A 25,213-nucleotide genomic window follows, 5' to 3' on the forward strand; every position below is an offset into this window, starting at 1 on the left:
TATTAATTTTGAGTCGTAAGAACCGAATTTGGCTTACAAAACTTATCATCAAAACAACCACATCAAATGTCTCAATTTGCTCTGCCAATTCCTTTGTGCCTCAGGGGAAGAGTGGGTGGGGTAAGTGGTTGAAGAGAAAGGGCAGAAGCAGGGCCAGACTGGGCATTGAAGATAAGACTGTGTCCGGAAGTCCACACCTCGGCGGGACGCTGGCACCATTTCCCAGGGGATTTGTCCTGTTGGTAACTCTATCACCTTCTGTGCTTTGGAGACAATACCACAGAGGGGAAGAAGGGGTCCAAAAATCTACGATTCTTGGAAATGTTCTTCCTGGTTAAATTTTTTAAAAAATGGCTCTCTTTTTCTCTGAAAGCAAACAAACAAAAACCCCAACGTGTGGTGTTTGCCTATTTCTATGGTGTAAATACTCCCACCATGGCCAACTTCAAGCCATCATCATGAGAACAACTAGCTCACAAAGTTGCTAAAAATGTAGCAATAGCTCTTGCAAGCTGATACAAGTGGCTCCAGCAAAACCCTTGTCCTCAGTATACAATAATCGTGGTGATTGATGTGGGGAAGTGATTAAAGAAGCTCTGGGGTAAGTAATCCCCAAGGTCAAATTCTAGCTCTGCTATTTCCTAGCTCTGTGATGTCTGGCCAGCTATTTAACCTCTCTGATCCTTGGTCTCCTCCGTGGCAAAATGGAAATAATATCTCTTATGAGGTTGAGAGCTGTATAAAGAAGATAGTAAATGTAAAGTGCCCAGTAAATGTCACAGCCCCCTCATCTATGCAGAAATGTTATGATTATCAGAGACTGTGGAATAGTATTGATAGCAATTGGCCCTGGCATGTGATTTGTGGGAAAATACTATCTTAATATCCACCAGATATTTGGTGTTGTAAGCTTGCATACCTAGGTGAGGAAGTGTTTCACAAATAGCCGTGGGAAAGAAGAACACGTGCTTGATTTTTAAGAAATACTAAGAACAATCCATACACGTCACATTGTTTTAAAGATACTGCCTGCAGTGTGGATAATGCTTGTGGAGCCTTCTTCCTTGGTGGTGTGTTAGCAGCTTTTTATCTTTCAAAACAAACAGTCTTTGGAAATAAGGTGGGCATAAAGAATAGCGGCAGGTGCCAAACTGTCCAAGTGTCTTGCTTCTCACAGGCTTGGCAGGCCAGTTTTCTTTCTCAGCTAGGAAAAACACTGAGTACCACGTAGGGGGCATCTTGCACATCCCTCCCACCATGGTGCACATCTCCTACCCGTCAGGTGGAGAGCAGCTGAAAAAAGGGAAATGCAGAGAAGACAGGCCTCTTTCCCAAGGGAACCAAGCAAATATGGCTCTATTTCTTTGTAACTCTCTTTCTCAGCTTCCTCGTTTTCTGATTCAGTTCATCCTGTTGAAATTATTTAAATGACAATTGATGAGGAATGCGAATGTAATGTAATGTAATACTTTGTAAAATGGAAAATCGAGGTAAGGGAAAGAAATTTTGGGCATTGCCATTTGAGCACACTTGAATCTCGCAATACACCATTAAACATCCCAAACGATCCTGTGGCTTTCCCCTTCCCACCATTATCCGGAAAAGCTTGTGTGCTGTCACCAAATTCTAGCATAAACTGCTCAGAGCTCTGTATTTTCCCATTGCTGTTTACTATTATATCACTAATTCTAATTTGATTCGGATTCAGCGAGCTCTTTCCCTTCATAACACGAAAGCCTTTTGGCAGCCATTATCTCCATGAGTGGAATCATGAACAATCACACACACAAAGAAACTGCAAATTAGAGCTTATATTCCTTATATCTTCACATGGCTGACTGAAGTAAGACAACTCCACAAACAATGCATTTTAAAGAACATTTGCAGGGTGAATATATTACAAATATGGCTAGGAAGTGGGCTGCAGTATATCTTCAAAAGTGACTGATTTAAACCCAAACTTAATGTATTTTGGAGGCCAGCAATAATTTGACTTGCTGAGTGGATGGAATTTATGGGTATAATGCAGTGCAAATAAAAACATCCTCTTTCAGTCATAAAGGTGTATGCTGTGTCCATGCTGGGAAATATAGCTTTCCTTACCCCTGACTTCTAGAGGGAACTCAGGGGAATAGCTAAGTCAGACCCAATGCCTTTTCTTTGTGGCCTTATGGAAATATCAAGTTTTATTTTTGTATTTAAGAGGGTTTTGCCATCCCTGGAACTGGGCTTTGTGTCTGAGAACCAAATAAATAAGAGAAACTTAGAAAGCACCACTGAGCAGTGGGTTGTTTTCTTCATGTGGTGACCCAGACCAGAATAAAGGAAAAGCAGAAGGTAGAACTAGGGTTTGGACATAAGATGTTCACATCCAACCCAAGGGGAAGACTGAGGTTTGTGAGAAACCCACTGTCAAGGGATTTCCTGTTTCTGACTTGTATGCTTCTGATGCGTAACCTTCAGGAAGAAGCCTCTCATGGTACATGTGTGGCCAAATGTCCATGATGTGCTGAATTTGGGGTTGGAATGCAGGAAGTGATAAATTTCTGTGGAGGAATTGTCATGAAGCGAAACAAAGCCTGAAGCCTCCCTCCTCCACATCCTCAGCGTTTGAGAGCATTCACTGCTCTGCCCCTCAGCTCTCAGCCTGGTCTCTCCCCCACCACACCCCATTGTTCTCCTCCCTCCCCTCTGTCCTCAGCACTTCAGCCTTTGCCCACTCAGTCCACCCATTCCAGCTCTCTCTGGAACACATCCAAGAGAAGTTTGATCGTGGGCACAAGAGTAGGTTATCTTTCCTGCCCTAGCCTCTCCCCATTCATGATGGACCTGTAAGCTCCAGGAGGAGGCTTGGCCCTCAGATCTTGTAGGCGGATGATGTGATGGAATCCAATATTGTCAGAGTCTAGGGAGGTTCACAGAACATCAAAAATTCATGGTTCACGTTTGTAATGAAGGCATGAAAAATGTACAATGGCACACCCTTAAGGAGCTTGCATTTCTTGAGCTATTTTCAGCATTAATTACAGCTTTTGGAGAAGTCATATTCCTGGCCCCAATCTCATAACTTCATCAGTTTCTTGAGAAAAGCCATGAAGATCTCTCAAGTCAATATTTGTTTTAGAAGTCTGGAACAAATACATATTGGGCTATATGTGTATTCCCTCCTCTTACTTCAAAGCTTCAGATTAGTCACGTCAGTCTACCTTTTGGGGACTGGTAGAGGGTGGGAAGAGTGCTGGGAACAGATGTAAGGTAATTATGAAATCACGACATATTGAATAGCCACAGAATATTAGATGTCTTGTTGAAAAATTCAGAGTCCAAACTTCTGCTGCAATGTCTTTGCTTAAAGAGCTTTTCTGTGTATATTATTCCTTTAGTTAATTAGTAAATCAGCTGGAATTTATAGCACCTCCTTATTGTTCAAATTCATCGTGGATTTCTAGGGCACATCCCAGCCATAGTTTTCCCAGAGGAAAGCTGCAGTTTTAAAAATGTATAGGAGAAAACAAAACAAAACAAAAATGTATAGGAGACACTGGAGAGATGGGGAAATGGAGCTGATTCAAATAATTCTAGTTTCACCAGTGGTTATAGTTGTGATTTTTTCCCAACTGTCAGGCTAGGGGAGTGCATAAACTAGGATGTGTACTGCTAGCTCCTTGGGTCTATGGCCTGTATGGTTGAACCCTAAACTGGTCCTGGGATACCGAAGATCAAACATGGGAATGGAAATCCATATTACAGCAAGCTCACAGAGATTTGACTCAGTGACATTGATTTTATTTTTTTAATTTTATTTATTTTGAGAGAGAGAGAGAGAGAGCAGGAGAGGGGCAGAGAGAAAGGAGAAAGAACCCCAAGAAGGCTCTGCACTGTCAGCACAGAGCTCGATGTGGAGCTTGATCTCATGAACCATGAGTTCATGACCTGAACCTAAATCAAGAGTCGGACAGGCTTAACCGACTGAACCACCCAGGCACCCCTGATGCAGTAACATTTAGTTGAAACTTCTTGCCCCAGGCCACTAATATTTCTTTCCCTATCCTCTTCCATATTTCTTTCCCCTGCTTCCCCAAGCCTTGGATGATCCAGACCTAGGTTTGAAGGTTTGAAGTTTCTTGGCCTTCAAAGATCCTCTAAGCCTTGGCTAGGATGACATTAGATTTTGGGGGACCCTTAAGATAGCCTAGACTGTGGTAATATATGGGCCAGGGGTTCTGGAAGACCTCAGAAGGGACACAATAACTACCCATCTCATGGTGGGGCTTTCCTTCCTTCTGGCTTGACGCTAAAGTTGACATTTTTAAAATGACTTCTCTCAAGACTCAGGGAGGAAAATTGAAACTTTTCTTGATGAATTTTTGCCAGCTAAAACTTAGTTCCTGAAGTTGATAGCATCCCCCTGCACTTTCCTCTGGTGCCGGCAATCTGTTGGGATGCTATGTTTTGGGAGTGCTTGTCCAGGGGCTGAGTTATAGGGTAACTGGTGGAGAGCTGTGGGGAAAACAAGAACCATTCTAATCAGAAGACCTTGGTTTCCATCCTATTCTGATGTTCTGCTAACTAATGTAACCACTTGATTTTCTCACCTGCAAAATGAGAAAGAAGGTAATACCTCCTCTCCTAACTAATCATTTGGGGTTGGCTCCTACAGGTAACTTTTGGCTCTCTAGTAACTGGATCCATCTGAGTGGGTTCCTTATTCCACATCTCCCTGTGAGTGAATAAGATTATAGACAGGATTTATATAGTTCTGTCCAGTTTATTGTTTCCTGTCTCTGTAAAATAGTAAGAGGTCTCATTTATCGAGCACCTGCTGTGTGCCAGGTGCCCTCATATGTCATTTGTTGCTAATTATCACAAGGATTCTTCAGGTTGGGGATCATTAACCTGAGTTTACAAGCTCAGAAGGCCAAGTACGCTGCCTGCTCTCACACGGGACTGGTGAAGAGGCTGGAGCCCACCAGAAACTTAGGCCTTTTGAGACCTGTGGTTTTCCTGTGACAGTACATGGATTCCACTTACTTATGTAAGTTGTTCCTCTCGGTATTAGTCTGTTTAAAGCAGTTCTGGTCAAAATATATTCTAAGAGATCAGAAAACCCAAAACCACCAGGTTATTCTGAGATTTAGGCAGACCATGAAAAAAAATTGCTAAAAATGGTAACTCATGAGGCAAAAACCTACAGTAGATACACAAAATATAAAGAACAGGGAATCAAAGCATTCCTCTATGGAAAACCATTAATTTACAAAGGAAAGTAGCAAGAGAAAAAGTAAGGAACAAAGGAAATACAAAGAGCGTGAAAACAATTAAGAAATTGGCACCAGGACTAGTAAGTCCTTACCTGTCAGTAATTATTTTAAATGTAAATAAATAAAGTGTCCGGTAAAAAAAAGCATAGAATGGGCACTGGGTGGCTCAGTTGGTTAAGCATCTGACTTCAGCTCAGGTCATGACCTCACAGTTCGTGGGGCAAGCCCTGCGTCGTGGGTTTAGATTCTGTGTTTCCCTCTCTCTCTGCCCCTCCCCTGCTTGTGCTCTCTGTCTCTTAAACAACAATTAAAAAAAAAAGGCATAGAATGGCTGAATGTAAAAAAAAAAAAAGCCAGACCCAACCATATGTTACCTATAAGAGATTCACATCAGCTTTAAAGACACACATAGGCTCAAAGTGAAGGGATAGAAAAAGATATTCCATGAAAACGGAAACCAAAAGAGAACAGTAGTTACACTTTATCAGACAAAATAGTCTTTAAGTAAGAAAACTGTAACAAGAGACAAAGAAGGTCATTATATAATCTGATCTTTCTTCTTATTTTTTAATACAGATGACCTAGTTTGGATAAGCTAGGAATGGCCCAGGCCCAAAAAGTTTGAGATCCATAGACTAAAACCAGGATTAACATTTTCATGAAAGTTCTTCCATGTTATCTCACTTACAGAATAAAAATTACAAACGCACACACACACACACACACAAATGGATTTATGAGTAAGCCAACTCATCTATCTCATCTATTTATGTAGGTGTAAATCTTGGCCCCTGAGTAATCTTCAAGGTAAACTAGGAAGGTACATTATTCCAAGTTAGGTATTGTATATATAGCTAATTTACTAAGTTTTATTTTTTTATGCCTCCTCAGTACCTATATATTGATACAAAGTAGTATGTCAGGGAAAGCCTTGTTTTGTTCTCTGGCAGAATTGTGTTTAAATGGCACTTTGGTGTGTGGTCATGGAATTTGTTTGTTTAGCCTTACAAAACACAGTGGTATATTTACAGCCATTGTGTTGAGGAAGATGTTCCTTACCACTTTATCAAGGTCTGGTTTCTAAGGACCTGGGGAGAATTATCTCTGGTCTCAATATGAGAAGTCACTAGGCCTCTTTTGCACATCTGCTTTTTGTTTTGCTCTGTTTTTTTTTTTTTTTTTTTTTTTTTTTTAAATCTCCCAGACATGGAATCATGTGGCTGATTGATTATCTTTCCTTTTTTGGTACCAGTTGGGAAGAAGCTCAGAATCAAACTTATGGTCCACTGTAAATCCTTTCTAGAGCACAGAAGGGTATGAATGTATAAACAAGCAAAAATTGTGGTAAAAGTATTGTTAAAGAGACAAGGGAGAGAACATTGAGTATGGGATCAGAGACCACTTCTTTCCTGAACTCCCTATTCCACGTGGCAAATGACCCTTCCCACCTACTACTGAGAGCTAGCCTTATTCAACTCTGTGCTCCATTGTTCAGACTAGTGACTGGCATTCTGTGGGTCCTCAATAAATACTTGCTATATGAACAAGGGAAGCTCATCTCCTAACACAGACCATGCCTATCATCAAAAAGACTAACTTAAAGTCTTAGCTGATTTTAAAAAAAGTATAATGGGATCCAGACTGATTGAAATACTATTTTAGATGTCACTGGCCTGAAATTTTAAACTGATTTTTATTTTTAAGCTATCTATATGGGGTTTTTCAAATCAATAGCTAAGCTAGGAGAATATCACTTTCCTTATACGAGGAGGAGCTTCTTTGAAGCAGGTGGATGAATTTGTTATTACCTGACAAGAATCATTCTCCAAGCCATAATTTTTCAATTATGGTAATAAAAAGTTAGTGCTACTATCTATGTATTGAAACAGATTTCATTCATAGACACCTACCCTTCTTTGGCATGTAGCCACATTATCCAAGTGCTTTCTGAAGTTTTATAACTTCAGCTGCAAAAATTAATTTTCAATGCCTGTACTGTGGTCAATGTCATTGCAGTAAACTGGCTGACTATCTGCTTCAAATTCTGACTTGGAATGAGGAGGGAAAGAAGTAAATATTTTATAGAATTGGTTGACTGGAGTTCTTGACAAATCAATCTAAGAGTAGAGATAATTGGCATGTATTTTTTTTCAGGTGAGTGACAAATGTATAAATCATGATTTTTCCAACATAACATTTTTCACATATATATTTGTAGGGAGATCATTTATTTTATGAAAGACCAAAGAGGCCATGTCACCTTATTTCCTCATCTCTAAAAGGAGAGTGTTGGATGATACCATCATAAAGGTTGTTTCCAGAGAAGATGGAATAAAACATCCACGGACAATGGAAATATTATGCAGAATGAATGGTTTACGGAAGGGTTCTGCAGGGCGGTGTCTTTATTTTCACTATTCCTTCAACTGAGGTTGGAGAATCCATTCCATTACAAAGATGGAGGACTTAACCCTAACTATTTTTTATGGAAATTAGACCTATGTTATTTTTTGCCTTTGTATCTTCAGTTGTTTGGAGACAACCATCTTATCAGCTGGGCCAATAAGATCATTAATGGAAAACAGTGTTGTGCACCAGTAGATCTTTACTCCTTGATCAATAGTTATTTACTTCTGAGGGGTCATAGCTTGGTTAATATAGCAGAATAGTTTTATTGATAGATAACATAACAATGAAAAATAAAGTTTAAAACTGAAGATGAATGAATGTAGCACTTTCTTCAGGCATGAATATTATTATTTGAAAACTGTAATAGCTGCTCGAATGTTGGAAGGGCAGACAACAAAAGCATTGACTAATTGTCCTAGGACTATAATCAGACTTCCATTATTGACCTCTGTTAATATTCTACTGTAACTGTCTGCTAAATTGGTTCCTTGGGGCTTGAAATATACAGTGATGTTATGAGTTCCTATCGTAAATTGCCACACAGTAAAGTAGCGAGTCTCTGAAATAGTGTTGGCCCTAGTTTGATCAATACTCAATTCAAAGCAGTGCAATAGGCAACTGTTTCCATAGAAACATTGATGTCACAGAGGTTGAACAGCGGCTGTTACAACAAATCATTTCCTTTGAGCAGTTGTAATTGACTATATGTACAGTTGGCTGTCACTTGAGACCATTTACATCAAGCAAGTAACAGAACCACATTAGTTATTCCAGCAGTAAGAGGGTTAGCTCTTCCTTTTGTGACCTTACAAATACCTAGGAGGATATTGCCATAGCAACCAGCAGTGTAACTGGATGAACATTAAGGTAGCTAGCCTTAATGCAGTAGCAGTCTTTGGAAGCTGAAAGGTAGTTTTAATAAAGTTTACCTACTTGTTACATTAACACAAATCCTTTGCACCCCACAGTAATGACTTGGTTCCTCACACAGACATCACCGATAACAGACATTACAATTCCATTTGCACTTCATTTCCTGTTTCTCACCTTTCCTTTTCCCTCAGCATCTAGCTGCTAAGGCAGCACACGTGCACACTTGGCAAAATCTTGTTTACTGAATTCAGAGTTTGACCCTGGAGAAGTGCTGAAGTCTGAAATGTTCCAGACTTGAAAAGAGAGATAATGAGAGAAAGGAACCTTTGATAAAAAGTTAATTTTTTACTTTGGCTAAATAATCTCTAGGTTTTAAGGACACAAAAGAAAAAAAGAAACAGATGTGAGCTTAGTTTACCTCTGTTGGATTCCCTTAGGCTAAAATCACAGCCAGAATGGAGTCGCATATTCTAGAATTCTTCACATTGTCCCACTACCTTACCATAGTCTTCCTGGGATGGCTGTACCTAATGGCACATTTTGGAGTATTCCATATAGTTCTGGGGAAATTAAGAAGTTTGTGTGTCCTTTGGTAGGTTGACAGGCAGAAAATGGTATCAATGTGTTATCAAACTCCTAGGCCAAATCAAAGACCACAGGCTATAGGGTGTATTTCTAGAACCATGAGAGTCAAATGTGCCTGTACAGAATATCTAGTTTTCTGAAAATTTTGCCAGCATCTCATGTAAGCCTTACATAACAGGTGATATTATCAAGAGTGAGAAGCTGTAGTGGCATTAAGCACAAGTTCATTGCCATTTGCGATGGCGTCAAGGATAGAGGGTGTTTACGGGTGTGTCAGGGTCTCAAGAAGGATTTGCAGCCACAACCTAGGGATCAGGCTTGATGTGCAAGCAGGTTGGAAAGAACATACACTGCTCATCTCAGCCATAACTGCAGGTCTGATTAGCAGCACTGTCATCTTGGTATCTCCAGGAAAGAAAAAATATATATGGTCATCAATGAAGAGAGGAAGCAAAAACCCATAGAGGAGGTGTTTACTTGGAAAGGATTTTCCAATACAGACCCAAAATGATCAGCCTATAGATTTTTGGCCAGTCTGCCCTATTCCTCAGGGTGAATCCTCAAAGGTAATAAAATTGAACTGCAATCAGTATTCTTTGATGCTAGCCTGCCACCGACTGTTATTCACCTTGAACTAGAGAGTGACTATTTATAAGATTGTTTAGAGACACAAATCCAGTAAATTACTCTGTTTGGCCTTAAAAGAATGTTTGACTTGAAGCATAAAAATGGCTATAAATCTTAGAGGAATAATTTATAAGACAACATAGTGAGCAGTGATCCTCTGGTTACAATGAGTAAAGAAAGACAGTTTGAAAGGAAAAAGTGTTCCCTGTCCCCCCACCCCCTGCCTGAGGTCAGTGAACTTTTCCAGGCCCTGCATACAGGAAATTTAGTAATGGCACCTGGACGTCCTGAGAGAGAAGGGAAACAGCTGCCCTCTGCACGTATGCCCTTTTCTGGAGCAATTCTTTTCTCATAGTTGGCCATCTTTCCTCTGACAACATGGCTTGGCCAGTGGAAAAGCATAATGAGTCAACTATTACTGGGTACCCAGAGGGATCTGTCAGCCGTGGTTAACAGTCAGTCAACAGCCCAACAACCTTTCACAAAGGCACCCTAGTCAGAATAGCTGGTTGGTGCCTGTGTGTGTGTGTGTGTGTGTGTGTGTGTGTGTCTGTGTGTGTCTGTGTGTGTCTGTGTGTACGTATGAAAGAAAGAGAGAGAGACAGAGAGAACATGAAAGGCACTATGCATTCTAGTTGAATATGTTAATTCCTAATTATGTACAAAAACATTTGGGTCAGTCTTGATGTATACAAAGTTTCATTCATTAACAGTAACACCTCTTAGTTTTACCCGTAGAAGAGTTTATTATTAGTTCATAAAGTCTATGGATGAAAATATAACATCATAAAGTAGAACAAAAAAGAAAGGAAATCAGGAGAAATGAACTATAATTTTGGCTTCTCCATTTACTGGATTGATACCTTCTCTCACTTTCCTCAGATAGAGCCCTAATGGTGTGTGCAGTGAAATAGTCAAGGGGCACAAATTTTTCATTAGAACTGAGTTAGAGACTTTAAACCCTATTAAATGCGTTAGTTTTGAATCTAGGGGACTACAAGAAAGCATCCCAAACTCATTGCTTCTGTTTTTCATTTTATATCTCAATAACTTTAAAATGGTTACATAAAGGAATTAAATATTTCAAGAAGTGTTTTCTCAGACTGCATGGGACTAATTTCTTCATTAGTGATTTAATTTTTGATTTCTGAAACTCACAGAAGTACCAAGACTCTCTATAATATTTCCAAAGTAAACTTGCTATGAGATTACCTATTACCGAAGATTACTCCATTTGATTTGATTAACCCTAAGAAGGTTAACAAGATTAAATGGAATAGAATTTTTGAAAGCATAAATTTTTGTTATATAAATATGAGCATAAGTATTTCTTCAATGGTTGAATCTTTTATTTCTGGGTTATTATCCCAAACATCACTTCTAGTTTTGTATGGCTAGAAAATGTATCAGGGTTGAGTTGAATCTGTATAGATCTTATATTTCTTTGTTGACTAAATCTCTAAAATGTGTGTGTGTGTTTTGGGTTTTTTTTTTTTTTTTTTTTTTGGACAATTTCCTCCCTGTTTTAGAAATGGAGGATAGGTGAATTAAATCATAAATCTGGTTAATTAAAGATTCCAGGTAGCTGGGTTTCTGCTGGTTAAAATGTTGGCGTCATTATTATCACTAGGCAGAGTAAGCACTCCTTTAAGACAGTGTGGAGTGCCTAAGACCATGCCTTTTCAGTGGTAGTGAGAGAAGACTGACATTGATGAATATAGTCTTTTGAGTATTTTCTATATAATATTGACTTTATTTTTCTTGGTTTGGCAACTTCAATATCCATGACTCTTTGGGACTAGTTTCTGCCAATTAGACTCTGGCTGGTCTCCTATTGCTATTGGGTTCTGCCTCCTCCCTGGCAGATTCTGACTGTCCCTGCCCACCAGTGCTTTCTCCGTCATCCCGTGCCTGTCTGGGGAGGAGTACTGCTGGGCCTCTCAGGTGCTGGTCTACTGCCCATTGCCATTCTCTGCTGCTGAATCTCTCTTCTGCTTCTGGCAGGACAGCCCATACTTAAAAGCTTTCTTCCCACCTTGGCTTTCCTGATATTTCTCTTGGGTCTTCCTCTTTCTCTCTGATTCCTCCTCTCCTTCCACCATCCCTTAAATTTTGCATTCTCCAGAAATCAGTCTTTGGTCTTAATTCTTACTCTGCTTTCTTTCTCTGTCTATTCCCATAGCTTCCATTCCCAGGCAATGATTCCCTATCCCGTATCCCATATCCCATTCTGTCAGTCTCCCTGGGTGTTGGATCAAGAGACATTGAATAAAGGCAACAAAGGAGGGACTCCAAGGTGGAGGGGCACTGTGAGGAATTTTATCAGGACCTTTGGAGCCGATGCTTAGGGAAGGACTGATGTTCGAATAAGAGAGAGCATTTCAGGGGAGTAGCAGAGACTATAGAGCATGGCTGGGCCTGCAGCAGCTTAGAAATCTTCACATTGTTAGCTACTACCATTACAGTACTAGTGGAGTACTAGTAGTAGTAATGCCTATGGAGATGTAAATGCCCTTTAAAGGAGTGACATTTTAAGTTATTTACAGGTAATCCCCAAAGGGATGAACTCACCACTTTCTATGACTAGATAGATGGTCTGGATAGTGTGTGAGAAGCTGATACTCAGCGTAGAAGGTGGTGCTGGGGAAGGAGCCACGGAGGTGAAGGAGCCACCTTCCGGACATGGCTGCTGACGCGATGACGTCATCCTCTCACGTGACCGGCTGTGGCTGCCTCCCGTCCCACACTCCATACCCCGCCTGTTTTCAGCTGCCTCACAAGCTGCAGACGTCAGGGCCTCCTTCCCGTGACATCGCCAGGTCTCCAGTCACAGACCATTGTTTCCTGCAGGAAGACTAGTGGTTCTTTCAACAAACTGATATTATTCTGGATTCTGCTGACAGTGCAGTCCCCCAGACTGGGTTTTCCAGTCCCCTTTATGCTATTTGCAAACATGTCAAGGAAAGACCAGAGAGGGGACGTCAGGTCATATCTCCTCCACTCGTATCTTCTCCAGCCCAGACTGAATCAATCCCAAATTCTCAGCAGAGGAAATATGATTGGCTCAACCAGGGCTAGTGTCCTCCTTTGTTTTGAAGGGAGGTGATATAGTACAAACATGGTTTATCTTGGAGGGTCAGGCAGGCCCCTCCTAGACAAGGATGGTCAGTGGGGTCCAAGAAGGTATTTCAAAAGCCTTTTCTACGTTTGAACAAATTAATGAAATAAATAATAGTATTTCTATGTTCTTAATTTAATGGCACTGATGCCTAGAACATCATCAGTTATGTGTCATTTTATCCAGGAGTGATAATGGATAATGTTTAAAATGTTTCTAAGAGAGCAGACACACAAATTTAATGCTTAAACTATCTGTGTGACTTGGGCAAATCTCCTAAATTCATAGTTAGTCTGATGCTAATGGCTCTTGAACAAGGGCTTGAGTTCAGCATCAGTTGAGTTCGGTCAGACAGAGACCAATAGTACCCTCTGTAACCACGTAAAAGGGCAAAACAAGTGGTTCAAATGAGTCTGAATTCTGGCTTCGCTTAAGGCTGATAAGCATGACTTCCAGTTAATGGAGGTTAATCTGGGGGCAGAGAATGAGAAGATGGTGTATTTGGGAGATTTTAAATTATGTTTACTTCTATTATATTGAAATAAATTTATAGTGCAGATCCCTACAGGATGATTACCTGCCTGTTTGGGATGTGAAGCAAGATTTTACAGACCAAGATTTTTAATAAACAGTTTTGTTTTGTATATAGATGTTCTTGAAGTGTAGCTGATAATCATGACCAGATAACAATATATCCCACATGAAACTTAAATTGAAGAATGGCCTGAAAATTTGATTTAGGTATAAAAAATTTTTACAGCTTGGCCATAAGAATGAGATGTTCTTTCCTGCCTCAAGACTTGTATGCAGTGTCTCTTTGGAAATAGCCAGGTAATCTTCCTGGGGCAAAATGAACCTTCGCAGGCCCTGTGTCATCTTTGTGATCCTGCAATAAAAGGAAGAAGAAGAGGGGAAGGGGAAGCGGAAGGAGAATAAACAACACAGCAATGGAAATGTACAATTTTAGCTGAAAGAAATTTTTGGTTTTGGATATCCAAGATAATGAAAAGGAAGACATTACAGGAAGTGGGTCAGGGGGGAACCCCAATTTTGTCTGAGGTTTGCTGAGCTCATTTAGACCTAGTCCCATTATTTCTAATTTAGTGGGTTAACTTAGGGGTGACTTCTGTCTTTAAGGTTTCAATTACTGGGTTGTCTGTGATTGAAATCTAATACTTATGCAGACGACTAATCTGCAATATTGGTTCCAGAACAATATTTATAGATACATAATCTTCAAAACAACCTTACGTGGTAGGGATTAGTATTATCCCTATCTTACCAATGAAGAAACCACAGAGAGGTTAATTAAGTTCATTGCTTGAGGTTGCACTGGTGATAAGGGTTGGGGTCAGGATTCAAATCCCAACAGACTGACTTCGGTGCTGAAACATTTCACCTCCCAGGAACCATTTTGGCTTTGAGGAAGTTGTTTAATCCTTGTGTCTAATTCCTTTGTCTTTAAAGGCCTCTAACAGTACTTCCTGCCTCCCTAGCTCAGAGAAGTGTGCTGAGATTAATAGCAGCATGTGTCCATTTCAGCCCCTGTGAGTCTCTCCCTTATACACCAAGCTCCCTTTGAAGTCAATAAAAGCCCTATGTGTGTGTGAAGGGAAGCAGGGCCCTTGGCAGTTGAGGGGATGTGTAAATATTGAGGGAACATATATAAATCACTTTTATTTTCTTGGAAAATGATCTATATAAACATCAAATAGCGTGAAGTGCTTTGTATTGTGTGTTTGCAGGTAACATTCTCCCATATGTGAGATTCTCATCTTGAAGTCACAATCCGTAGAAAATACCCTTAGGGAATAATTTTATGTTTCTAGTGTTTGCTCCTCAGGTAAACCACAAGCTTCTCAGGGTCAGGAACCAGGTCTAATTCATTTGTATTCTAAAGGGTTTCTTGTTTTCTCTTCCTTACTCCCTTTTAAAAGGCATCTACTTTGGTACTTGGCACATAGTAGGTGCTCAGTAAAGCCTAGCTGAGGGAATGGAAGTTGGGGGAAATGGATTTTGTACAGTGATTCCTCGATTAGTTTCATTACTAGTGAGAGAGATTACATGGAAGGGCAAGAACTGTTTTGGGAGAATTTTGACAGAAACAATTTTAAGACACTTTATTACAAGAGAAAGGGTATGAGGAATTGAGGCGAGATGTTAGGAAGAGTTTCTTGACCAACAGGACTGTGAAAAGCTGGAAATTGTCTTATGGGACAAGGCTCCCATCTTTCTTTACAGATTTTAAATATTAGGTTCTTTGGGTTGGACTCAGTTCTGCCTGAAGGTAGGGGATTTGAGAGGAAATGGTGGTCACCCTCCTGAGCTCAGATTCCATGACTGAAGCATGGAGGCAGCAAAAAAACCATTTACCATGGATGGAGTGCAAAAGAGAGCATCTCGGCAGACACTGTCTGTGCCACAGGAAATTTTCACTATTAAAGTTATTATTCCAGTTAAACTTTCTCAGACACAGTGATATCTCCTAAGGGTTCCCACAGCAGGTCTGTTTTTCAGATGTTAACCTATCCAATTCACTTTACCATTTATCAAGTCAAGGGATATAAAAATCTTAGGAGCCAGTAACTACCTTCTCCCAGGAATTGAGACTCCGAAGAAATTCATCCTTGGCATTCATCACTCCTGAAGCTCATTAATTTGGGTCCTTGTTTTCCTCATTATCCTAAGAAGGACAACATAATCATGGCAATTTCAATTCCTAGTGACAGAGAGGATCAGTGACTTTCATTTTCCTTTTCCAATCAATTAATCGGTAAATCAATCAGTATTTTTTTGTACCTGTTCTGTGACAGTCATTATGCTACAGTTAAATTCAATATTGAAAGAACAATTTAAGGGTAAGGAGTGCCCCAGGAATATAAGGATAGGTCAACATTAGAAAACTTGTTAACAAAATAAAGGGAAAACCCATATGAATCCCATAAGGCAGAAAAGCACTTGGTAAAATCAATATTCAATCTTAATAAAATCTTTTGGTTATATGGGATTTAATGATACTACTTTAAAATAATAAAAAGTTGTCTGAAGACAAAAGCTAGAGGCATTTGCATAGAAAGAAGAAACAAGACAAAGATGTCTACTTTTACCATTCTACACAATGCTGTTGGGCAGTCCTAGCCAATGCAATTAGACAAGGCAAGGAAATAAGAGGTATAAACATTAGAGATAGAGTAAAAACATTTTCGTTTGCAGAGAAGAATCAAAAGACTATTAGAATCAAAAAGAGAGCCAGAAAAGTGGGCAATTTTAAGTATGCAAACAAAACAATAGCTTTTTAAATTGACCTTTTGTATTTTTAACTAAACATTTCTGATTGAATAAAATGAGAAATTCTATTAACAGTGGCAACAAACTAGAAAATTTGTAGAAATAAACAGTAAGAAAAGTGCAATACCTAAATTTATATATGTACTATATATATATATATATATATATAGTATATATATGCAAGGGAACTTGAGTAAATGGAAATATAAGTGTATAGATATAAAATGTCATGTTCTTGGGACCATTCATTATTGTGAAGAAGTAAAAAATTTAATGCAAATGCAATAAAAATCCTAATGGGATTTTTTTGAAACCTGACAAAAATGATTATGTAATTCATTTGGAATGATAATACACAAAAATAGCCCAGAAAAATTTTAAAAGAGCAATGGGAGAGATGTTCTAAAGGAGATAAAATGTATTTTAAAGATTCACTAATTAGAACAGTGTAATTCACTGGCCATAAAAAATGGAGATAAATCAGTGGGCCAGAATAGCAATCTGCAGAACAGATCCAAGTATTCATCAGAATTTAGTGTATCATAAAGGTTAAACAGGAGGATAGTTTATTCAAATAAAAGGTATTATGACAGGCTAACATTTGAGGGGAAAGAATAGATCTTTATCTCGTACATAACATGCAAATAAATTTCAGATAAATTGAAGATTTTTTGGTTTTATTTTGTATTTTATTTTATTTTATTTTATTTTGGAAAGATGAAAGTGTTAGATTAAAATATGAATATTTTTATAATTTTTGAATAGGAGAAGATCTTTCTAATATAATGCCAAAGCCTGAAACTACAAAGTTTTGATAGATCTAACTATATAAAAATTTAAAACTTTAGGATAAAAAAGCCCTTCAGTTGGGGTGCCTGGGTGGCTCAGTCTGTTGAGCATCCGACTTTGGCTCAGGTCATGATCTCACAGTTTGTGGGTTTGAGCCCCACGTCAGGCTCTGTGCTGACAGCTCAGAGCCTGGAGCCTGCTTCGGATTCTGTGTCTCCCCCTTTCTCTGTCCCTGCCCCGCTCACACTCTATCTCTCTCAAAAATAAACATTAGAAAAAACAAAAAAACCCTCAGTTAAGTAAGGTCACCATGCTACAGGGGTGTGCTTAAACCACCCATCTTGTACCAGACCCACTGGCTAAATTATCACGAATTTTGCAAGCTGATTGTTAAACAGAGCCATCACTAAAAATTAAATTATATATATTTGCAATTGAATAAATTGTATTAAGAACAAAATTTAGGGGCGCCTGGGTGGCGCAGTCGGTTAAGCGTCCGACTTCAGCCAGGTCACGATCTCGCGGTCCGTGAGTTCGAGCCCCGCATCAGGCTCTGGGCTGATGGCTCGGAGCCTGGAGCCTGTTTCCGATTCTGTGTCTCCCTCTCTCTCTGCCCCTCCCCAGTTCATGCTCTGTCTCTCTCTGTCCCAAAAATAAAATAAAAAACGTTGAAAAAAAAAAATTAAAAAAAAAAAAAAGAACAAAATTTATGAATATACAAGCTTATCTCTTCCTAATTATTTTACTACATTTGCTATTATCTATGCTCTTGGGTTTATGTCTGTTACATATGTACGGTAGGAATACAATATCAGATTACAGGGAGGAAGACAACTGGGACCAGAGATTGGAATACCACTGGACCTTCCATCTCCATTCTTGGTTCTGCTGTGCTTCTTGCTACATGTCAATATCATCCTCTTTTACTGAACAATACATTTTTACATGATGGTCCATTTAATATGGACATGTTAGCCAGCAACTATTAAACTTCTTTTTTTTTTTTTTTTAGGCTTCCGGTTTATTTTTGTTTTGTTTTTATTAACTTGTTTTATTTTTTTATTTTTTTAAATTTATATCCAAATTAGCATATAGTTCAACAATGATTTCAGAAGTAGATTCCTTAGTGCTGCTTACCCATTTAGTCCATCCCCCCTCCCACAACCCCTCCCGTAACCCTCAGTTTGTTCTCCATATTAATGAGTCTCTTATGTTTTGTCCCCCTCCCTGTTTTTGTATTATTTTTGTTTCCCTTCCCTTATGTTCATCTGTTTTGTCTCTTAAAGTCCTCATATGCGTGCAGTCATATGATTTTTGTCTTTCTCTGACTGACTCATCTCACTTAGCATAATACCCTCCAGTTCCATCCACGTAGTTGCAAATGGCAGGATTTCATTCTTTTTGGTTGCTGAGTAATACACCATTGTATGTATATATACCACATTTTCTTTATCCATTCATCCATTGATGGACATTTGGGCTCTTTCCATACTTTGGCTATTGTTGATAGTGCTGCTATAAACATGGGGGTGCATGTGTCCCTTCGAAACAGCACACCTCTATCCCTTGGATAAATGCCTAGTAGTGCAATTGCTGGGTCGTAGGGTAGTTCTATTTTTAGTTTTTTGAGGAACCCCCATACTGTTTTCCAGAGTGGCTGCACCAGCTTGCATTCCCACCGTTTTTAATTTCACTGCCAGAGAGGCAAAGAGGCTCTAAAACTTGTTCTCTTATCTCAAGAGAAAGCCCCCAAAGCATGCTGATCGACTTGTTTGGGGTAAGTGTCACCTGCTCCCTACCCCCAAACCAGTCAGAATGGCTGGAAGGCTTTGCTTGATGACTGGTCCCAGGTTTGGTCAGGTGGCTGGTCCTAGATCAATATTAGGTGCGAGGTAAGATCTATTAGAATACAGCCACTACTTTTTGAAACACACATTAGGAGCATTTCCTAGAGAAGCATTTTGTTCTGGGCTGATAAAATAATGGATTTCCATGATGCTGAAATCCTACCTAAGTTTTCTCCAACTTTTGGAGAGATCCTTCTTTGAATTACAGAAGCTTACAGAACCATGACAAATTGTGTCATGCTTAACCCTACAGCCTACATTATTATAAAAGTGATACTGCAGATTTTGAGATTCAAAGGTGCTTTTGTCTTTTGCTCTAAACTGATACTCCTCTACCAGGCCTCACTGCCATTGTCAGTTGAATTCATAACCACTGAAATACTTTTTTTTTTTTAGCTAACATACTAACCTAATTAATATTTTGAATACCATGGAGAAAATAAAAATTATCACCATTTTGCTATTTAGTCTCCCAAATACCTATCACAGATTTGAGTTTAGTAAACAAGTATTAAGCATTTACTATAGGATGATACCAAAGCGGGGAGAAGTAATGTCTTCCTTCAGAGCCACCACTTACTGGGGGACTTGGTATGTATTATATTAGGTCTCTCTTGGGTTGAGATCAGCTCTTGGTCGTTATGAGAGACTAAGGAACAGCCTCCTTTAGGATCTCTGTGAATCTGAGGTTCTGGATGAGTTCTTGAAACTGCATCACTGTCTCTATATAAAGAGTCGTGACTTCAGCCATAAAATCAATCTCTGGCCCATAGATCATGGACCTAAATGAGCACCTAAAGAAAATGAAGCAGTGGACTTAAAAGGAAATTAGTGTAATTGTGTTGTCTTTCTACTTTGTACTGTGGTGATTTCATAACCTGTGATGTTCAACAGAGGGACCATTATTGCTTTCTCCTGTTTTTATTTATGCTCTGTTTACAAATAAAAATCTACATACAAGGAAATATTCTGAGCTTGTCTCTTAACACTGACAAAATGGCCATTCAGTTCAGGCTATGGGCAGATGTTCTTAGAACTAAACTAAAGCCAGTGGTTGGGGATTATGGAAATCCAAGAGCATCTTGAATGACAATATTTATTATGCTTCCTCTGGATGTCTTGATTTGGGGAAGAAATGGTTTAAAGGTCTCTGATCACTCCACTGATTTATCCAGCTATGGAAAAAGTCAAGAGGATATGTATGAAGGGTGGAGGTGGGGTGGGGAGGTGGTACTCAAAGTGGAGAATTTTAATTCTAAGGACATGGTGGAAGTCTCAGGGGCCTGCAATTTTGGCAAACCCATTCCAGGCTAATACATTCAAGCCAGTTTTCATGAGCCACTGTAGCAAGGCAGGATTTGGGCCTCTTCCTCTGACTTTGACAACGGAGACTGCTCCAGGCCAGAGATGTCAGTGTATATAGTTAACTGTTATGGATCTTACAATAAAAATTTGTTGAAGGTCATTAAACACTCATCTCTCTATGTTTATTACTTTAGTCTTTTATTTGTTGGTAGACATGGATCGTTTGATGTCAATTACCACCACACTTGGCATTTTATGCAGTAAAGGTCCTTATGGTTCTTGATGGGTAAATAAACAAGCTAGTGAAAAGCTACAGTGACAGTGGTTCTTGCATTTCTGCTCACTTAACGGGGTGAAGCCAGAGTGGGAGAAGGTCACTCCGCAGTGTGCCTTGACTGTGTGATGCTTTGGGCCTGAATCCATACATAGCCCTCGCCTGCTCCCCTCTGCACCTCACAGGCTGTCCTCCTCAGATACCTTGGCAACTGTAGGTGAAATTGGGCTGGGCATTTCTTTTTTTAAAAAAGCTCATCACAAACCACTTGTTTATATGGAATGCCTTTTTCTTTAGTACTATGTGAAGAGGGAAATTTATCTTCTTGCTCAGAGTAACTATTGTTTTTTTACTTATTTCAGGGTTGAGGTCGGGGCATTTCCTTTCCTCACTCCCTTCCACCCTCCCTCTCTCCTCCCTCCCTCCTCTTCTCTTCCCTTCTTCCCTTCTTCCTTCCCTCTCTCCCTTCTCTTCTTTCTTTCTTTCTTTCTTTCTTTCTTTCTTTCTTTCTTTCTCTTTCTTATGGAGTATTTAACTCAGAGTGACTCTCCTTGTGTTGATTCCATTTGAGAATATTTTTGTTCAGTTTTTCCCTAACTACACACATGGGTAGCTGTTTTCTCATTTTCCCATAGTAGTAAAACCAATGTAACATATTAATACTCTTTTGGAGTGTGTATCCTGTGCCCATCTTTGCTAACTGTTCTGCCTACATGACCTGATACCCTCATGGCAATCCTATAGAATAGGTACTAATGTAATCCCATTTTACAGATGAGGAAACTGAGGCAATCACTTGATTACAGTCACACAACCAATAAGAAGCAGAACCAGAATCCCAAATCAAGTAATCAGATTTTCCAGGTATGCCCACATGTCAAATATGACCATTTTACTGAACAGGTCAGGTCCTCGTACTTGGATGTTTGATGCACCAATTTTTCTGAAAAATAACATTAATATTTATAAATACTCAGTTCAAATTATGATACAGTGTGCTTAGCTCTAAATGATACATGCCATAATCTATTCCTGATTTAATGTGTTATAAGAATCTTATTCCACTTTAGGGTCATTATCACGAAATACCAGTTAACCTTGTCTTGTGGATAAAAAAGGATGCTGGGTAACAGAAATTTTTGTTCCAAAAAATCCAGATAAATTCTAACAATCATTGTAGATGACAAAGAAACTTTTGTTTTTTAGTTCAATACTGTGAAGCGGAAGAGGGAAAAGTTATTCAGAGAAAACCCATCTTTCTCCTCTTTGACTTCACGATATTGAGGGAAAAGATGGATTTTCTCTGAATAACTTTAAAAAAATATAACGAACTTAATGTTGAGGAATAGGTAGTCTGCTCACATTAAAGCAATCATTCATCCTTCTCCCCTTTTTGGGGGAACTCCATTTCACAGTGATATTTGTTCATTGTACACTTGGTCATGTAATGGTCATAGCATGATATGGAGAATCATTAATATATGTTTTAAAAAGAAAAATAGCCCAGGAACCAATTTTATTGATTTATTCATTAGATTTATTAGACAGCTACTAGCTAAAAGCTAATAATAATCTATGCTCTCAAACATACAGAATTGTTTTGAAATTATACCTAATAGTCAAAACATAAGCTTTTTTTTTTTTTTTCCTCTTAAAAGGAAAATGCTTCTACTAAACAACCCCTTTATCCTGGCCTGTGAGAAAGCCTGGGAATTTTAGGTCTTTACCTGAGAACACTCAGATATAGTATATGTTTTGTGATTTCCTCTTGAAAATTAATCATTTTTAGCTTCAGGAGAACAAAACAGGTGAGCCAAACCACGCATGCCTTTGTCCTCAGACCCGGACCCTCTCCCAGTTAGTTAGCGATAGCTCTTCCTTCTGGCATCATGTTCTCTTCACCCTTCTCCTTAGTGCTCACATCACTTAGAGTAGATTGAATTCGGAGTGTTTATAAGGTGCTGACTAACATTATCGCCTTTTATTTACAGACACATTTGGCATGTTTATTAGAATTGGCCACTTCACGAAAAATATTTTTCCTCTAACATTAAGTATGAAATGTTATTTGTCAACAGGTGATAAATTAATTGTCATATTTAAATTCTTTTTGTGCATTTAGGCATATTAACATGTCTAATGCATTTCTTTTTGAAGTGTATAAATCTTAAAGTGCAATGTTCCATTACCCAACATAATTCTCTTAACCATATTATGTACGTAAAAAGCTCACATGTATATTAAATGATTCTTTTCTTCCCCAAAATGGGAAATGAGGACTAATATAGCATGTGCTACCCATTTCCTTCCAAAACAGCCCGTGATGGACTGAAGCCAAGGTTGTAAGAAAGTGCCATGTAGCTGATAATGTAAAAGAGGTCATCTTGCATCAGTCCCAAACTTGGCCAAGGGCCTCCTTTAAAATGCCAGTGGCCATAATCTGAAATTTGTTACTCATTTTTATCATTCCATGAACAAGTTACCCTTTTGTATCAAACTTCTCTGAATTATAAAATGATCGTAATACCATAATACTGTAATTATATAATGATAACAAGGGTTGCTGTTTAATATCTTAACCAGTAAATAAAAACCCCCCACCAAATTATAACTAAAGTGTATGTTTTATAGCACAGAACGTCTCCAGTAGTCACCATTTCTACTTAAATTAACGTTCCCGGGAATACCACCACCGCTTGCTCTTCTTACAGAAAATTGGGCCTAGATTCAGAAGATTCAGGTTCTAGTTTTGACGCACAACCTAAAGAGTTACGTAACCTTGGCAAGTCACTTAATCTGTTTAAGGTCAAGTCTCCTCTTTTAGAAGAGATTGTGTAGTATATACTACACCTTACTCCCTACAAGTTACAAAAGTGTCTTATGTATTGTAAAGGGATATTTAAATGCAAAGTGTTAATTCAGTGTTTCTAGCTATGTTGCCCTCCAAGAATACTTTGGATGAACTGTCTTCAAGTCTTTAAATAGCAGGGGTCAGTTTCTTTGCCTCTTTTCTTTGTGTTGTGAAGATTTCATTGGGACAAATACTGTTAGGAACATTCTAAGAAAAAAAAATCACATTCGAGGTGAATGCCCCTTTGTTTAACTCAACAAAATTCAAGTGCGACAAAGGAATTTGAAAGATCCTTGGAGTCGAAATGGATTTTGATCTCTATTGTGCCTAAAAAAAACTAGCTTTGGTCCATAATTGTTGATAAATGCAGTAGGATCTAATGTAACCAATGCCTCATAGGTCTAGAATGTTTAGTTTTGATTAGTGAGACTCAACCTGCAAGGGGTAAGAAAATGAAAAATCTCTAGGTGGTGTAGTGTTTAAGGGCATGGGTTTTAGAGCTGGTAGGAGCTGGGTTTGAACTCCTGCTTGGCAATGCATTAACCGCATGCCCCATGGGTAAGTTCCTTAAAGGTTCTAAGCATCAGGTTTCTCACTTGTAAAATGGTCCAGCATATAGAGGTGTCAGGAGGATTTGTGAGACAATGTCAGCTAAGTGCTGAGCAGAGCCCTGACGTGTAGTAAGTGCTCACCCTGAGTACAGTAGCTGTTGTTACAGTCTTCATTCTTAAGGGTCCAAAGATGTTAGGGGCTGTACTTGGGACTTTACAAAGCAAGGTCTATTAGGTAAGTCTACTACTTAGCTAATACTACTACTAGGTAAGAAAGTACTATTAGGTAAGTCACCCAAGTGATGGGCATCTATGGAAGGCACAAGGTCCTCTGTTTGTAGTGAATTCCACTTATCACAATTATTTTCCAAACACTGAGCTGCTGTTGTTAATGAAACATTAAAGAGATCTTTAGCATTGTACAAGTTCCTGCTTTTTATCCCTGCTTTTCTATGGGAAAGTGAATTTTAGGGTGGATTGTCATAACCACAAAGATTAGTAAATTATAAACATTTGCTGAAATAATCTAAACTCTAAAAAAAAAGGGGATGCCTGGGTGGCTCAGTCAGTTAAGCATCCGACTCTTGATTTTGGCTCAGGTCATGATCTTGAGGTTCATGGGATCGAGCATCTCATCAGGCACTGCTCTGACATGGAGCCTGCATGGGATTCTCTCTCTCCCTCTCTCTCTCTCTGCCCTTCCCCTGCTTGCACAGGTTCTCTCTCTCTCTCTCTTTCTCTCTTAAAATAAATTAAAAAATATTTTTTAAACTCTAAAAAGTGGGCATGAATGGTGTATCTGCATTTTACACAAAATGCCTTCAGTGTCCTATAAATTTGTTTACGTACCTACCATACATATATTACACATATTGTTTTTAATAATCACGGAAGCCCTTTGTGCTAAGTATTATTAACTTCCTTTTACAGGTAAGGAAACGGTGATTTCTGAGAGTTGAAGTAACATTCCCAAGTTCAAATACATGAGAAGCAGGGGAGCCAGAATTTAAATCCAATTCTGTCTGAATAAAAAATTCTTATTCATTCTACCATATAATACCCACAGCTAAAGAATTCACCAGAGCTAAGCCAATGGGCATGTGTAGGAAGATGTCATTCTTTTTTTGCTTTGATGCTCTCGAGTGGAATATATAGGCTGTGGATATGGCAAAGAGCCTTAGTAAAGAAAGCCACATTGTATATCAAAGTTATGTTCCAGGAAAAGTCAACTTTTATCCAAAGACATGTAAAAAGCAGTTGTTTACCTAAGAATGAATGAAGTGGAAGATCTGGATTCGTTTCCAGGACACCACCACCCACCCTTTACAATCTATTAGCACTGCCCTATAACGTATTAAATAACACCTGAAGGACACTACATAAATAGTAAAGAGCTATTTATTGTTCTTACCTTAAAAATGTTGACTCTGGGCAC

The 25,213-nt window shown here is 38.9% G+C and overlaps 1 long non-coding RNA gene across 1 annotated transcript; it reads right to left on the bottom strand.

Moving 5' to 3' along the window:
- Positions 1 to 1,000: 1,000 nt before the first annotated feature.
- On the bottom strand, positions 1,001 to 12,438 carry LOC125911816 (uncharacterized). Its single transcript, XR_007454469.1, has 2 exons — positions 12,327 to 12,438; positions 1,001 to 1,410 (listed from the first exon to the last, which is right to left on the bottom strand). It is a non-coding gene; the product is annotated as an uncharacterized LOC125911816 (long non-coding RNA).
- Positions 12,439 to 25,213: the final 12,775 nt, after the last annotated feature.

The sequence above is a fragment of the Panthera uncia genome (assembly GCF_023721935.1).
Source record: "Panthera uncia isolate 11264 chromosome C1 unlocalized genomic scaffold, Puncia_PCG_1.0 HiC_scaffold_3, whole genome shotgun sequence".
Taxonomy (NCBI): domain Eukaryota; kingdom Metazoa; phylum Chordata; class Mammalia; order Carnivora; family Felidae; genus Panthera; species Panthera uncia.